General features: G+C 44.5%; 1 long non-coding RNA gene and 1 other non-coding gene across 3 annotated transcripts in view; one reads left to right on the forward strand and one right to left on the reverse strand.

The window, feature by feature from the left end:
* The window catches only part of LOC129621322 (uncharacterized), a 98818-nt gene that overhangs the window by 50411 nt on the left and 33014 nt on the right, over window positions 1–15393 (forward strand). The gene's annotated exons all lie outside the window — the stretch shown is intronic.
* On the reverse strand, window positions 857–928 carry TRNAC-ACA (transfer RNA cysteine (anticodon ACA)). Its single transcript has one exon. It is a non-coding gene; the product is annotated as a tRNA-Cys (tRNA).

A 15393-nucleotide genomic window follows, 5' to 3' on the forward strand; every position in this document is an offset into this window, starting at 1 on the left:
TTAGCAACATGATACACCTAGAGAGTATTATACTTAGTGAAGTCAGACAGAGGAAGACAGATATTATATATATCACTTATATGTGGAATCTAAAAAATAATACAAATGAATCTATATACAAAATAGAAATAGACTCAAAAACACAGAAAACAAATTTATGGTTGCCAAAGGGGGAAGGGATGGGGAAGAGATAAATTAGGAGTATGAGATTAACAAATCTTCCCTGGGCTTCCCTGGTGGCTCAGTTGGTAAATAATCTGCCTGCAATGCGGGAAACCTGGGTTCGATCCCTGGGTTGGGAAGATCCCCTGGAGGAGGGCATGGCAATGCACTCCAGTATTCTTGCCTGGAGAATCCCCATGGACAGGTGGACTACAGTCCATGGGGTCACAAAGAATTGGACAAGACTGAACAACTAGGCACATACATAAAATTCTTTGGTGCTCTGCCTTCTTTATGTTCCAGCTCTCACAATGTAGGTGAGGATGGCGTCTGAGGATGGATGACTAGATGGCATCACCGATGCAATGAACATGAACTTGGACGAACTCGGGGATGTAGTGAGGGACAGGGAGGCCTGGCGTGCTGCAGTCCCTGTGGTCACAAAGAGTCGGACATGACTGGTCAACTGAATAAAAACAACAATACATAAAATAGAGAAGTAACAAGGACTTGCTATATAGCACAGGGAATTATATTCAATATCTTCTAATAACCTATAGAAAGAAAGTGAAGTTGCTCAGTCGTGTCCGACTCTTTGCGACCCCATAGACTGTAGCCTACCAGTTTCCTCTGTCCATGGGATCTTCCAGGCAATAGTACTGGAGTGGATTGCCATTTCCTTTTCCAGGGGATCTTCCCAACCCAGGGCTCGAACCTGGGTCTCCTGCATTGTAGACAGATGCTTTACCATCTGAGCCACCAGGGAAGTCTCTAATAACCTATAATGGAAAATAATCTGAAAAAAAAAAAAAAAAGCTGAATTACTTTGCTGTACACCAGAAACTAACATGTTGTAAATCAATTATACATCAATTAAAAAACCCAAAGAAAACAAAAATAATATATTTTCATTCTTTCTTACACTGCTTCCTCTTTCTGATGTGTATATAGGATTATTTAGACTCTAATTTCACATACCTTGTTCTATAATCAACGTTTGAGGCTGCCCATTTTATTTAAATATTGCTTCCCTTAACTTATTACAATTATTCTCAGTGATTCTGGTTAGATGCTTTTTTAACTTTGAGAGGATAAACTTCTCTTGCTGTAATACACTGAAGAAATCTTCCTGAGGTTAAATGAGCCCTTTCCATGCTTCTCTCCCTGGAGCAGACTTCCACTGCCCTTTAACATATTCCTTCCTTTGAGCTGAGGCATGCTTCTCTGTGTCCTTAAATCCTCTTATACTCCAGGAGCCCATGGTATGATAGAGGTGAGGTAGCTTAAAACACAGGACCCTCCAAACAGAATAGCTGTTACCACCCAGCACATTAATTCCTGTTAGAATTGCAATGTATGAGTCCTGCTTGCTCTGGGCAGGCAGAGCTCTCACTGTCAGGAGGCAAAAATAGTCAGCAAAGAGCTAATGGAGTTTGACACTTGAGAAAGGTCAGAAAGAGTCAAGAGTCAGAAAGAGAGGCAGTGGCTCCTGATGATGGCTGACGTGGGCACCAAGGAATTAATGGCAAAGTTGGAACCGGAAGGGAGAGCAAGGAGCCAGAAGTAGAGGTAGCAGGGACAGTAAAAAGGTGAGCATAGGCTGGATTTGAGTTCTAAATCCAGGCTGAGAAGACAAGGTAATGAGGCCTGGAGGCATTTATGCTCGTGCCAAGTTGCTTCAGTCGGGCCTGACTGTCTATGACCCACGCACTGTAGCCCGCCAGGCTCCTCTGTCCATGGGATTCTCCAGGCAAGAACACTGGAGTGGGTTGCCGTGCCTTCCTCCAGGGGATCTTCCGGACCCAGAGATCAAAATCGTATCTCTTATGTCTACTGCATTGGCAGGCACATTCTTTATTACTGTGCCACCAGGGAAGCCCCATTTATGCTTATGCTTCCTCAAAGAGCACTGGCTCTTCTGAGTTGATGTGAAGACTCCCATTCTCTGGGGATTAAAGGCTCTGATTGTACTGCAGCCAGGACAGGGACACTCTTCATACCATTAGTGATGTTTCTGATGACACATCTATGTCCTTTTCTAAAGAAGGAATTTGGATGTTCCTGGAGCATTGAATTGAACTGATGTGAGAAAGAGAGAGACAGAGAGAGAGAAGAGGCTGTAAGCTATCTCTGAAATGCATATTTAAAACTTCAGGCATGTATTTATCTGTTTGTCTCCAATCATAACATTCCATTTAGGAAAGGAAGGAGATCTGTTTCATGAGTCAGAATTTTTAGTTTAACCATTTCATTTGTTATTCCTCTCACAGCAGAGGAAGGCAAAGTAAACTGTATAATGGAATAATTATATTTTCTTTGCTTGGGCGGCACCTTTGTTCTTTCTTAATAGCATTAGAACAAATTCAATGAAAACTCCTTGTATGAGTGCAAAGGGTAGCAGCTGTTAAAATAAAGACTAGATCTCTGCTTGTGGGAAAGAGGCTGTACCATCCACAGATAAGAGAGATACAGATCTAGAGAAAATGATTTTTGAAGCTTCTTTAAAGATATTCTTCCAACTTAATCTATAATTATAGCATTCCCCACTTATTTTGCTGGTGCTCCATCATTCTGTCCCCTCTAGAGAAGTATCATCTCTTCGATGAGGTATTTAACTCTCTTTTGCCTCCAGAGTTGCTGGGATTCCCACACATGAACCTGCATAATTAGGGGCCCGCAGAACATCTACATTCCTTCCCTCTCTCTCTCAAAAACGCTCATTCATTTTCAGTCTCCCTGAAACATCACACATGTTCTTGCCTTCCCTTCATTCTGCCCAGGCCCCAACACCCTGCCTCAGGGCTACACACTTTCTAGAACTTTCCTGAGACATGGCACCTCTATCAAAATGCCTGTGGCCTGAGTTCTGGTAAACAAGGAAAGGCATGTGAGGACCTGTGGGCGTAAGAAGAGTTTTGTCTTTGTGCTTTTTGTCAGTGGGAAGCCAGGAGGCTGGCCCCTTTTCAACCCCTAGACTTTCTTTTTATGAAGATAATGATGATCCCAGAGTCATATTATTGGCCTCCCTGCAGGCACTCAGAGGCAGCCAGCCTGATGCTTTCACGTTCCTTTGCCTTTCATTTGAAAACAGCATGTCGGGGCACATAGACTTGGTCAAGATAATTTTAAGAGAAGAATTTCTGAATTTAATTAAATAATATTTAATAATAGTATCATTAGCTCATTTGCACAGTGTATTGCAACATGCAGAGTCCTTTCATATGTATTATGCCATGTCATACTTGACATATTGGACCTGTCTTCAAGACCACACAGATATTAGAGCCAATGTTTTCCTCTATTTCCATGGGGAAAGGTGAGAGACACTGAGTATCTGCTCTTGACTCTTGCACTTGCCATCCTATTTTTATGCCTTTCAGTATAGACTAAATCCTTCCTTAATCTAGTGTCCCTCCAAAGCTTCTTGTAATTCTCCTTTTACAGCCTAGCATTTAAGCTGAACATTAGGATTCAGGGCCTTATGCTGGCTAATATCCTTGTAAGAAGGTGTGTTTCTGTTGTGTTAGCAACCTGTGTAGCTCATTCTTACTCTGGACTTGCAGCTAGCAAAATCACAGAATGAAAGGAAAGTACAGGTGGGCTGGCCTACAGGCCATTCTTTCCTCTTCTTTTCTGTAACAGCTTGCATCTCAAACAGTCCCCCAAGAGGATTATTTTACTGAAATTTTGGCATTTGGAAAATATAAATAGATTGTAAAATGGTATGGACAAGAAGAGACGTTTTTGAACTAATATATGACAGAGAAAATGAATGACATTGAAATGGGAATTGGATCCATAAACTCAAACTGAAGAATTACTTTCTTTCTCCACTAAGACTTCAAGATACTAAATGAACTTTGTGCCAATAGCTCCTCAGTGGGCTCTGCTAAGGAGCTAGGAAGCAAAATGATGGACAAAATGTTCATTTTAATAAAAACCTCTTTTTATTACTATAACATACGTACAAAAAAATGTGTGTGCATTGTGTATGTGCGCATAGTTCCTAGCCCTACTCATGGAAAAGCCTTAGAAACAATGACCAAGCCAGTGGCTATGATTATCCTTGAAACCAAGCAGGACCCTATGGGGCCCTCCAGGTACAAAAGTCTTTCTGTGTCCACCGTATCATGTTTTTAGGAAAAAGGCTTCGGCCTCCTATACCTTCCCTGAGTTCTGAAGGGCAGGTTCAACAGTTACTAATTAGGAGAGAGAGGGAATGCAGAAATAACAGTGGAGGAGTCAAGAAACAAAAGTGCAAGTGAAGCAGGGTCCTGGCTCTTCCTCAGAGGATATATGTAACAATGCATCTGTGAGTTCTTCTGCAGTAACTAAGCCCCTCCCCAACCCCTCTCCCTCAGGTGGAGGATGGTAACTTCAGCCTAAGTACAAGATTCCTGGACCACTGCCCTATCAACCAATCAGAGGAAGGTCACAGGTCCTGCAGCCCTCCCTCAAAATTTAGGCTATAAAAACTCTTCCCTGAAAACCATCAGAGAGTTCAGGCTTTTGAGCATGAGCCACCCGTTTTCCTTGCTTGACCCTTCGATAAACCCTTTTCTGCTCCAAACTCTGACATTTCAGTTTGCTTCATTGTGTAAAGCCACGTGTGTTGGGCACACAGACTTGGATTCTGTGACATCCTTAGTGCCCAGACTTGTAGTCTTGAAATATCATTTCCACTAAAGGAATCTAGACAAATGTCTGTTTCTGGGTTTGGGATAGAAAATGTAGGAGATGCATCTGGAACATCTAGTCATACTAGATAGACATGGAGCTGTCATGTATCACCAGGGCCATGTCAGAAACACCCCAGAGCCAACTTGAAAAGGTTTCTATTAGCCAAAGGGCAAAAATAGGAGCTTTAAAAAGAATAATTATAATTACTTGAAGTCCATCAAATAAGTTGAAAGCTCTGACCTCATAATGATATTTTTAAAAATTGACCTCTTTCAGAGGATGATGGGGAACTAGTTTTTGTGAACATTGGTCGATGAAGAGAAAGAGTAATTTATTCTGTTTTTCCTATATGAATGGTATCATGGGGTACCCAAATAGTAGGTGAGGGAAAATGTGTATACATTTATTTATTTATTTGGTTGTGCTACGTCTTAGTTGCAGCATGGGAACTCTCACTTGTAGCATGTGGGATCTGGTTCCCTGACCAGGTTTTCAAACCTGGGTCCACTGCATTGGGAGCACAGAGCCTTAGCCACTGGACCACCAGGGAAGATCCAGAAAATTCATATTTATAAAAGTGTTCCAATGAGTGGATTAATAAGTAGAAAAGAAATGATAGAACTAGAATATCACCCTTTGCAACCCCCTTTGGATAATTAGGTCTTGGCATTAAGCGCCAACAGCTGCTATCATCACAAAAAGAGAGAAACACACGTACCACATGCTCCTGGTGAAAGAACAAATCAGCACCTACAGTCCTGCCAAGAGATCAGACCTAGGACTGACTAAGTGTCTGGACTCAGCTGTCCATTTGCAGGAACTAGAGAAGACAGAGGAGCATGGTGAACTGCCCTACGACTGTACAGTCAGCAGAGCCCCGATGGTGGGAGTTCTACAGGGCAGATTCCCAAAGAAGTTGTAAGAAAAAGGAAAAAGAGAGAGAGAGAACCTGTAGAATGTAACAGACTTAAAAGACATTTCAAATTTACAAATGGGTAAAGTGTACTGTTGTACCCAGTACTTAGGTGATCAAACTACAATGAAACACAAATATGGTATGATTATTTTAAAAGTCAGAATAGCAGTTGCCCTTGAGGAGGAAGACACATTGGCCAGGGTGGAACACATCGAGGGACTTAGGTGGTGGCTGGTGAAAACGCAGTGGTGGCTCTTTCTTGACCTGGATGATGGTTGCTAAGACGTTTACCTTGTTCCAGTTCACTAAACTATCCACCCACTTTGCTTAGTCTTCTGCATCAGTTTTAGAATAGAAAATTTGAAAGAGAAGAAGAAAATAAGAACAGCAATTTTAAAATAATTTACATTTCATGAATGCCATAAAGAACTTTGACAGTCAAGAGCAGTGCGTGTCAGGAAACAGTATAATGGTAAAGAGCGTGGGTGTGGGGGCCATCCTGACAGGGTCCACATCCTAGCTTGGCTGCTTAGCAGCTGGGTAACCCTGGGTGAGTTACTCAGCCTCTTTGAGTCTAGATTTTCTCGTCTGTAAAATGAGTGCTTTATAGTTTATAAATCATGAAGTTTAAATGCAATGGTACATGTGAATGTTTAGAATATTGCCAGGCACATATTAAGAGCTCAGTACCTGTTAGCTATGCTATTTCTTCCTGTTTCTTAAAACTCTCCTTATTTTCCTTAATTTTCCTCACACACTGCAGCACTCTTTTAAAAAACCCGGTGATGTGGGGGTGGGGATGTTGTCCCCCAGCCCTAGTTTGTGCCTCTTTGTCCTTCCACCCCCTTGCCCCCCTCCCCATTCTGTATTTAAAGACTCCCAAGGAGGAATCTGGAAAGCCAGGGAAGGAGAGAACCCAACTGGGTAGAGTCAGAATCTATTTAATGGTGAGAGAGAAGGGAAAGAGACTTTTCTTATTTGCCCCTGGCTCTTCAGTGTCTAGGATGGTACATCACCCCATAGGCATGTAATAGACTTGAAAAGATGGGTGAGAGAACTTGTAGAACATGATTTAGAAAGAGCTGTTCAAGTTGTTTTTCTTTTCCCCACAAAGAGTCTGAAGTGGTCCATGCTTTATTTCTTCTTTATTTTATCACACTCTAACATTTTCTAATTTACTTACTATGTTTACTATTTTATTGTCTCTCATCCCCAGAATGTTAGCTCCAAGAGGGTAGGAGTTTTTATCTGCTTTTTTTAAAATCTTTTCCACTGATGTATCCCAATACCCCAGAGCTATTGTGTGTGTGTGTGTGTGTGTGTGTGTGTGTGTGTGTGTATTCATGCATGTGCTTAGTCGTTCAGTTGTGGCTGACTCTTTGCAACCACATGGACTGGAACCCACCAGGCTCCTCTGTCCATGGGATTCTCCAGGCAAGAATACTGGAGTGGGTTGCCATTTCCTCCTCCAGGGAATCTTCCCAACCCAGGGATCGAACCCATGTCTCTTGTGTCTCCTGCATTGCAGAGATTCTTTACCCACTGAGCCATCTGGGAAGCCCCCCTAGAGCCATGCTCAATAAATATTTGTTGTATGAAATCATATCTCCTGGGTCCTTAGCTCAGTGTCACATGCCCTGCTTCCCCATTTCAGTGTTCAGGGCTCTGTATGAGTCAATTAGTCTAAATGTTTCTCTTGGCAAAATGTGTATATTGCACTTGTTCTTTCTTCAGAAAGCCACATGTTGACTCCAGCCCTACATCTGCCAACTGTCTTGCTGCTGCCCCTCGGAGTGCCTTCCTGCCCAGAAGATCCATTCATTCTGTCCCCTCTCCCTCTATGTTCTTCCTGTCATTGTTCCCATACCTGGCACCTTCCCATCTATGGGCACAGTGTAGCTGAGTTCATTACAGCAAAGCCTTTCTGGACCAGCCTCTTATGGGTAAATGTCTCTGTCTCCTGCTTGTCCAATCTTTCTGTTTTCCTTCAAAGCACTTACCATGTGTTCTATTGTTGAATACATGGAGAAAGAAATGGCCATTACAGTACATAACAAGATCCAGATATAATAATGGAAGTTTGCGGATGGGGTGCTTCCCTCGTGGTTCAGTGGTAAAGAATCCACCTGCCAATGCAGGAGACACAGGTTGGATCCCTGATCTGAGAAGATCCCACGTGCCATGGAGAAACTAAGCCCATGCACCACAACTACTGAGCCTATGTTATAGAGCCCAGGAGCCACAACTGCTGAGTTCATATGCCACAACCACTGAAGTGTCTTTGCCCTAAAGCCTGTGCTCCAAAACATGAGAAGCCACTGCAATGGGAAGCCTGTGTACCACAACTAGAGAGTAACCCTTGTGTGTGGCAACTAGAGAAAAATCCCACACATCAACGAAGACCCAGCACAGCCAAAAATAAAAAAATAATAATTTTTTAAGAGTTTCAAAATGGTCCACCCACATAAAAAAAAAATCTTAAAAAAAAAAAAGAATGGACGTGGGAATGTGAGTTGACTTTCACATTGTCTCTGCCATAACTTTCAGGAAGGTACTAGGATGGTTGAGCTTACTAGTTTCTGGTTCTTAGTGGGTGCTTGGTAAATACTTTATGAATGAATGGATAAACAAGTGGATAATAGATATAGCCTCAGACTTGGAGTTGGGTGGGTGTTTCTACAAGGTGAAGGATCAGAATCTCCTTGAGGAGGTAGAGCAAGGAAATGGGGAATCCAAAGCAGAGGTGCTCACAACCTTAAGGAAACATGTAGTTTTAATATAGTGAGGGGGAACACCCCATGGCTTTATCAGAGATGGACTAGAAGACAGGGCTTAGGAACTAGGGCTGTGGCCAAAGCCAAGGACTAGGACCTGTGGATGGTGAGCAGGAAGTTTGGGCCTAATGGGTGCCCAGTGGGCAGTCCTTAAGACATTGACTCTGACAGGCATTTATGAGGTTCCTGAGAGGACTGATGACCAGATTCCATCAGAGATGTCAGCACAGCCTGCCCTTGACAGGGTGCTATAGAACATGGGGTGGCCTGTACTTGCAGACAGAGTAGAGCTTAGAAAGGCTTGACTTTGGAGCAAGGTCTTAACTTCTCTGAGACTTGGCTTCATTGTCTATAAATTGAAGATTAAAATACCTACCTTCTGTGGCTGTTTTGAAGATGAAATAATGTGAAATGCCTTATCCAGTTTTATTCACACCTGGCTATGGGGGGAGTTTTAACAAGGCACACACACCTGGGACTGGCTGTTGGCAATTTTGACTTGGTAATTCTGGAGTATGTTCCAAGCATCTGTGGTTTAGAAAGTGTACAGATGACTGCAAAAGTCAGGCTGACTTGAATAACATTGGATTGGCATAGTAAGGCAACAAGAAATGGTAGTTTCTTCATCCACCTTCTCCTCCACTGCCATCACCTCCAACTCTTTCTCATCTTTTTCTCCTCCCCCCCCCCTTTGGTATTAAGTGTAGGCATAAGTGGACTCAGTCATGGGATGTGTGGGGAAGCAGGGGCATGAAAAACAAGTAAAGGCTGACAGCATTCCTGTTGGACATTGACTCTGGCAAATGCTGGATGAAAGTTACAAGACTAAGGTCCTGCCGCTAATTAGTCAGCTTTAAATGTCTGGAACAGTGAAAGTGAAGGTATGAAAGATGGTACTGCCAGTACTTTGTCTGCAGGAAATAACTCTTACACATGCTTTTCCAGGTTTTGAATATTTAAGAAGAATGATTTTCTGCTAGAGAGCTTTAGACGTTGCCAAATAAAGCAGACCCATTTTAAGATAAATGTTGTAGAGTGGTTTAATTTACCTGTGCAATGAAATTTTACCGAGTGCCTATGAGGTACATGACATGGTCTAAGGACCATGGAGATATGATTTCATTCAACAAATATTTATTGAGCGTAGCTCTACAGTGTTGGGATGTATGAGTGAAAAAAGATTTTAAAAAGCAGATAAAAAATCCCTACCCTCTTGGATTCTAATAGAGAGAGGCAATAAAAAACTAAACATAGTAAGCAAATTATAAAGTGTTAGGATGTGATATAATGTTAAAGAGTATTTTATAAAAGATAGCTCACAGCAGTCCCCAGCCTTTTTGGCACCAGGGACTGATTTCAGGGAAGACAATTTTTCCAAGGACCAAGGGTTAGGGGGCTGGGTGATGATTTGGGGATTATTCAAGCACATAACATTTATTATGAACTTTATTTCTATTATTATTACATCCATTCCACCTCAGATCATCAGGCATTAGATCCCAGAGGTCAGGGACCCTTGTTTAAGAAGATTCATTGAGTGAGTACTTGAAGAAGGCACAGAAGTTTTACTATGGGGGTACCTGGAGTAAAAATATTCCAAGCAGAAGGACCAGTTAGTGCCAAGGTCTTGAGGCTACCAGAGTATGTCTGAGGAACAGCAAAGAAAACAGGATCGTCTCTGTGAAGTGAGAGAAGTTGGGTAATGGGGGATGAGTTTGAAGAGAAAATGGCCAGATAATGTCAGATCTTTGGAGAAGGAAATGGCAACCCACTCCAGTGTTCTTGCCTGGAGAATCCCAGGGACAGGGGAGCCTGGTGAGATGCTGTCTATGGGGTTGCACAGAGTCGGACATGACTGAAGTGACTTAGCAGCAGCAATGTCAGATCTTGAAGGAAATTTCAGGACTTTGGCATTTACATTAAGTGAGATAAAACAACACTGAGGGGTTAGGAACCAGGGGAGGGAGGAGGCTTGGACTTGTACTATAACAGGATCACTCTGTAGCAGCATTGAGAATAGATTGTAGGAAGCCAGGGCTACAAAAGAGGAGACAGTGAGGAGGTTCCTGCAGGAATTAGGGAAGGCTCTCAGAGGGTTGGACTAAGACAGTGGCAGTGGAACTGGTGAGAAGCAGATATATTTTGGGGAAAAATTCAGCAAAATTTCCTGACAGGTTGAAGTGGGTATAAGAGAAAGAGTGAAATTGCTGACACTAAATGTTTTGTTTTGTTTTTTTTCGGTTTTGCCTAAGCAAAAGGACAGAGTTGCTTTTAAGCGGGGGACCATGGGTGAAGACATCTGGGGAAAAAAATACTTAAAAAGTCGGCTTTTGGTCATTGGCTTCTGACCCTCAAGTGGAGGACACTGGATTGTGTGTCCATGGATAAGACATGGATTGACCTAAGGGTCTGGAATTAGGAGAAGCATCTGGGATGAAGGGCACATGTGAGATCCATCAAGGAAGAGATGGTGCTGAAGGCCGAGGACTGTGTGAGCTCATCGGCTGTGCAGATGGAGAGCAGGAGAAGTGCAAGGCCTGAGTCCCAGGCTCCCCAAGATGTCTGGAGGAACCAGCAAAGGAGGCTGATGAGGAACCTTCAGCAAAGTGAAAGGGAAATCAGGAGAGTGTGGTGCCCCAGAAGCCCAGGGAAGCGAGCAGGGAGGGAAGAGGGTGAGAGAAACCACACCAAACATTGCTAGAAGGTCAGGTTGCTGCTGCTACTGCTGCTAAGTCACTTCAGTCGTGTCCGACTCTGTGCGACCCCATAGACGGCAGCCCACCAGGCTCCCCCATCCCTGGGATTCTCCAGGCAAGAACACTGGAGTGGGTTGCCATTTCCTTCTCCAAGCATGAAAGTGAAAAGTGAAAGTGAAGTCACTCAGTCGTGTCCGACTCTTAGAGACCCCATGGACTGCAGCCTACCAGGCTTCTCCATCCATGGGATTTTCCAGGCAAGAGTACTGGAGTGGGGTGCCATTGCCTTCTCCGAGAAGGTCAGGTTCAGTTCAGTTCAGCCGCTCAGTCATGTCCGACTCTCTGCGACCCCATGAATCGCAGCACGCCAGGCCTCCCTGTCCATCACCAACTCCCAGAGTTCACTCAGACTCATGTCCATCAAGTCAGTGATGCTATCCAGCCACCTCATCCTCTGTCGTCCCCTTCTCCTCCTACCCCCAATGCCTCCCAGCATCAGAGTCTTTTCCAATGAGTCAACCCTTCGCATGAGGTAGCCAAAGTACTGGAGTTTCAGCCTTAGCATTATTCCTTCCAAAGAAATCCCAGGGCTGATCTCCTTCAGAATGGACTGGTTGGATCTCTTTGCAGTCCAAGGGACTCTCAAGAGTCTTCTCCAACACCACAGTTCAAAAGCATCAATTCTTTGGTGCTCAGCCTTCTTCACAGTCCAACTCTCACATCCATACATGACCACAGGAAAAACCATAGCCTTGACTAGATGGACCTTTGCTGGCAAAGTAATGTCTCTGCTTTTGAATATGCTATCTAGGTTGGTCATAACTTTCCTTCCAAGGAGTAAGCGTCTTTTAATTTCATGGCTGCAGTCACAGAGGGCTTATAACAGACTGCCCTACTGTGCATTAGCAGCCTGCCCTGCTGTGTGCCATTATGCCACACCCTGTTACTAGCCAACAGGTCCCACTCAGACATTGGTTAACACTGCAGTGGGCCCCACCCACAAGCAACCAACTGTCAATGAGCAACCGTTAGTGGTCCTGCTCGGCCATTGGTTGGTGCTGCAGTGGGCCCCGCCCACAAGCAACAACTGTCAAAAAGCCACTGTTAAGTGAGGGGATTTAGTCAGTGGTTGGTGGAGTGGTGGTCCTCAGGTGGAGAGTGAGGTAAGAAGCAGATCCTGACCTTCTCACTGGGGCCCTCCTTGGGCCAACAGGTGAGCTGGGGGTGGGTGTGGCATGTCCAGGGAAGAGTCTGGGGGCTGTGTCCTGCAGGACTCCAGAGCCCTCACCAAGGCCACCCACTGGCCAGGCCCAGGCTTTGAGGTAGCCGTAAACCTCTCCTCCATCCCTGCCCCTGTGACCTAATAGCAGCGGCCACCTGTATAAAGTGCAGTCTGTGGCATCTGACCCCGAGGAAGCCGCCAACTGAGATATGCCTCCTCTTAGCCAGGTCCAGGACCCTGGAAGGTGAAAGTTGTGCCTGAGGACTTTTCCCTTTCTTGTCAGGACAGAGAATAACGTTCATTTGGTAGAGGTTTACAGGAACATGGATACCTGATCGTGACCTGACCTCAAGAACAAAGGATCTGACACCAAGAAGTTTGCCACAACTAACCACGCCCATCCCTCACCTTTCCTATAAGAGGGCTTTTCTGAAAGTTTTTGGGGAGTTTGGGGTTTTTAAGGGATGAGCCACTCACCCCTCTGCATGGCCCTGAGATAAAACTTTTTCTGCTACAAACTCTGACGTTTTGGTATCTTTTGGCCTTGCTGAGCATCAGGCACTTGCATTTCGATAACAGGTTGAGAAGTGACTGGTAAGTCAAGGGGAGGCTATCTGTTACTCTGACAAGAGTGTGTGGTGTAGGGGTTAAGAGCCAGTATGGATGAGTTTAAGAGAGGAGTGAAAGTGAAAGTCGCTCCATTGTCCGACTCTTTGCGACCCCATGGACTATACAGTCCATGGAATTCTCCAGGCCAGAATGCTAGAGTGGGTAGCCTTTCCCTTCTCCGGGGGATCTTCCCAACCCAGGGATCAAACCCAGGTCTCCTACGTTGCAGGCAGATTCATTACCAGCTGAGCCACAAGGAAGCCCTTAAAAGAGGAGGGGAGGGGAGGAATTGGAAACAGAGTAGAGGGAAGGGAAGCAGTTAGTAGGGGATGGTGAACAAAAGAGGATTTTTGGTTTGTTTTTGTTTTTTAAATGGGAGTGATTGTAGCATTTTTATGTGATGATGAGAATAATTGAATAAGAGGAGGAATTCTTGGTACTGGAGAGAGAGGAGTGGTGGAGCCATATTCTTGAATAGGTGGGAAGGGATGGATCTAGGGCAGGAGTCCCCAGCCTCCAGGATCTAATGCCTGATGATCTGAGATGGAGCTGATGTAATAATAAAAAGTACACTAATAATAAAAAGTACACAATCAATGCAGTGTGCTTGAATCATCACCAAACCTCCTCTCTCCAATCCCCTGAACCCCATCTGTGGAAAAATTGTCTTCCGTGAAACTGGTCCCTGGTGCCAAAAAGGCTGGGGACCGCTGATCTAGAATATGGGGGGCAGGGTGAGGGGTGGCATTAGATGGGTGACAATGGTCTTGGGGTGGGGGTATGCATGACACATATTGTTGTCAGAGGGTAGGTAGTGGACTGAGTCAGTGGATTTCTTTTCTGCTGGCTTAAACGTTCTCAGTGAAACAGGAAGCAAAACCATCACCTGAAAGTGGCGGAGAAGACATCAAGATGGTGGAGAAGATATCAAAGGCATGAGGAGAGTGGATAAGGTATTACTTGGTTGTCTCAGAGAGTACGAAACACACACAGTTGCCTTGCAGGGGAAGGAGCTTGCTGATGTTCATCACCAGGAAGTTGAAATGGGATCCGTGAGTGTGGTTGTGAGTTCTCCCCCAGCGTGTTTAGTTGTCCAACTGTAGGCAGTTTGCTGTCTTTAACCAGGGTTGCAGTTTTGCCAAGGACGAAGCTAGAGGGGCAAGGAGTCATGATGACTGGCCAGGCGATTTCAATGGGCAAAAAAGAGAATAGGGTGAGGGACAGCAAAAGATAGTAGGATCAATGGATCAGTGCTCCCAGTGACTGAAGGCTTGTAGTTGAGGCACAAGGTGAACTGGAAAGCTAAGAGGTAAGGGGTCCAACACTGGGATGGGTGAAAATGAGAATGTGGATGGTGTGGTCATTGTTCACCACCAAACATGGCTGGACTACACTTTTTTATTTCTCTTTAGAGTTAATATGGCCAGTGACTGGTTATGGAAAATGAAATGTGAGTGGAAGGGTTCCCTGTTTCTAGGCCTGACCCATAAGAAATTATCTTCTGCAATCCTATATCCTCCCTCTTTTCTGTCTACCAGCTGTCTGCAGAGAATACAGCAAAAGAATGTCAGACCTGGGAAAGGACTGCACCTCAAGTCAAAGGGTCCCTGAATCACCACATGGAAGGCTCTCCACCCAACCTCAATATGTGATATGCCTTGAGTTAGAAATAAGCTCAGACCATGCCTATTTTGTTAGATTTTGTGATATTTATGGGAGAAGGCAATGGCACCCCACTCCAGTACTCTTGCCTGGAAAATCCCATAGACGGAGGAGCCTGGTGCGCTGCAGTCCATGGGGTCACTAGGAGTTGGACATGACTGAGAGACTTCATTTTAACTTTTTACTTTCATGCATTGGAGAAGAAATGGAAACCCACTCCAGTGTTCTTGCCTGGAGAATCCCAGGGACAGGGGAGCCTGGTGGGCTGCTGTCTATGGGGTCGCACAGAGTCGGACACGACTGAAGTGACTTGGCAGCAGCAGCAGTGATATTTATAAAGCATTGATCCTATCCTGGCTAAATCAGAGATGCTGAAATTATATTGATCCAGGAGGGTTTGTTCATAGGGGTGAGTGGTTGAGGGAGATGTCAAACACAGTTATTGGAGGAGAGGCTTCAAGTGCCTAAGAGAACATGCTGGATGTTCCATTTATGTCCACACTTATCTGTGCATGAAATCAGCAAGAAAAGGAGAAACAGTGCAGGAGAGAGTGATCGTGAGCCAGAAGCTAAAGGAATCCGAAATGAGCAGGTGCAGTCGGGGAGTGGTAGCAATTGATGGGTGACTACTTGAGAGAAAAGCTCAGGGTTTTAGCAAGGGAGAATGGTATG

This window comes from Bubalus kerabau, chromosome 10 (assembly GCF_029407905.1).
Source record: "Bubalus kerabau isolate K-KA32 ecotype Philippines breed swamp buffalo chromosome 10, PCC_UOA_SB_1v2, whole genome shotgun sequence".
NCBI lineage: Eukaryota > Metazoa > Chordata > Mammalia > Artiodactyla > Bovidae > Bubalus > Bubalus kerabau.